Below are 2453 nucleotides of genomic sequence, written 5' to 3'. Positions count from 1 at the left end.
CTGTAAAGAATAGGCCTTGCAGTGCTTGATTATAATTATTCTCTAAGAGACCATGATGTGCTCATGTTACAGTAACTCCTGATGCTAGTAAAATGGCTGTATTTAATAGCGGGATTTGTAGTGGATTAAAGGGATAAATTCCTATAGGTGGTCATAGAGATCCAATATCAATGGTGGGAGATAATCTTCTGTGGAAGAATGCTCAAAAGAATGAAATGAAGAAGAATACTTCTGAAATAATAAATAGGATTATACCTCACCGTAATCCTTTTGTTACTATTTTGGTATGTAATCCTTGATAAGTTCCTTCTCGGACAATATCTCGCCATCATTGAATTATTGTTAATAATATAATAGTTATACCGATTATTAATAATTCTTGATTATATTGATGAAATCATTTAATTATACCTGTTATTGTTACTATTGCTCCAATAGCTCCCGTTAATGGTCATGGACTTTGGTCAACCAAGTGAAATGGGTGGTTTGCGTGTCTTGTCATTAATTTACTTCTCTAGAATATAAGGTACTTAGTACTGCAAATACATAGGATTGAATAATAGCTACTGCTGATTCTAGAATTAATAATGCGATGAGTTATGATTAATAATCTTAATATTATATAGTTCAAGGATGGACCTGTATTTCCTAGCAAGGTTAATAATAAATGTCCGGCAATTATATTGGCTGCTAGTCGTACCGCAAGTGTGCCAGGCCGAATTATATTTCTGATTGTTTCAATACATACTATAAATGGTATTAAGACTGGAGGAGTTCCTTGTGGTACTAGGTGTGCAAATATATGTTGAGTATTATTAATTCAACCAAATAATATGAAACTAACTGCTAGGGGTAATGCTAGAGATAATGTTAATACTATGTGGCTTGTTCTGGTGAAAATATATGGGAATAGGCCTAGAAAACTATTGAATATAATTATTGAAAATAAAGAGATGAAGATAAATGAAGCTCCTTCATAAACATTTTTTATTCCAAGTAATGTTTTGAATTCTATATGTAGATTTATTAACAATTTATTTCATAAAATATAGTGTCGTGATGGAATTAATCAAAATCTTATTGGAATAATAAATAGTCCTAATATAGTGCTAATTCAATTTAATGATAAATTTATTATAGGCCTACTTGTCGATGGGTCAAATACTGAAAATAAGTTACTCAACATTTTCAATTTATAATTTTTATATTAGTTTTTTTTTCTGTTAATGATTTAATTGGAATATATGAGAAATAATTTATAGAATTAAATAGCATAAATATAATAGAGAAGAATAGAAATAGTATTAATCCTCTTAAAGGTATTATTTGTGGAATAGAAAATTATTCGTCCGAATAATTTTATCTTGACAAGATAATGTTATTATTTAACTAAATTTTCTCATCAGAAGTGATTGCTAAATTACTATAATTTGGTTTAAGAGACCATTACTTGCTTTCAGTCATCTGATGATTCATTTATTTTTAGTACTCAGTTAATTGATTTATACTATACTTATACTATTTGCCCAAGCTGCATTGGAACCCATAACCGATCGTACCTCAGATCGCAAGTCCAACTCGCTACAGTCTAAGCTATGTTGATAATTAATTTTGTATTTTGCGAGTTTTATCGGATAGTATTTATTTTTGTTCCTTTTATGTACTATATCACGGAAATGAACTACGCTACTAAAATTAAGAATTTATACTGAATCTAAGAACACGTATGAAGTGAGAACTAAGAACTATTCTCTTTTCATGCCACAGGCCTAAATTCGGACGTTGGACTCGGGAAGAAATTTTCCGCATTAGGTCGGAACTCCTCTTAAAATAACTAAATAAAGCATTGACTAAATATAGTATAACCCCGATTATCCGTCATCCTTTTAACCGATCGACGGATTATCCGATTGCCTTTCTCTCGCTCTTTACTTTCTCCTTCTTTGCTGCAGAAAAAAATGTAGTTACTATACCTCATATTATTAGCTATTTTTCTAGAGTGTATTATTAAAAGCCTTTATCCTTACACAGTATTACTTCAGGCAGTAAGAACAGTTACCCGAAAGTGTTTTTCCCAGCTTGTAAAATAGCCACTACTTGCTTTCAAAGAAATGGTCCCACTTCCTCATAATTTATAGCAAACCCGTGCCGCATTCAGTCCTTGTCCTACTGTTCTAGTGCCCGTACTTTATATCTTCTATGCAACTGTATCTTCCATGGGTGTCAAAAGTATTTTTCTAAGTATCGAAATAAAAATGCAAATAATTGAGAGCTTTGGGAAAAGGGAAACCATGGTTCATTTCGCATCAGAATACGAGATTGGCGTTAATACTGTGCGCGATTTAATGAACAAGGATAAAGTGTATAAAGTATGTAAATTTACAATAGGAGACCTCTACAATTCCCACGTTTCCGCGAAAAAAAAAACATCAAAAGGAATTTTTTTGTCTTTT

General features: G+C 31.5%; 1 pseudogene; it reads right to left on the bottom strand.

Annotated features, from left to right (window-relative positions):
- Positions 1–202: 202 nt before the first annotated feature.
- LOC138700502 (ATP synthase subunit a-like) lies at positions 203–1186 on the bottom strand (annotated as a pseudogene).
- Between the last annotated feature and the right edge of the window lie 1267 nt (positions 1187–2453).

Source organism: Periplaneta americana, chromosome 5 (assembly GCF_040183065.1).
Source record: "Periplaneta americana isolate PAMFEO1 chromosome 5, P.americana_PAMFEO1_priV1, whole genome shotgun sequence".
NCBI classification, from domain to species: domain Eukaryota; kingdom Metazoa; phylum Arthropoda; class Insecta; order Blattodea; family Blattidae; genus Periplaneta; species Periplaneta americana.
This window is presented reverse-complemented; position numbering and strand designations above follow the sequence as displayed.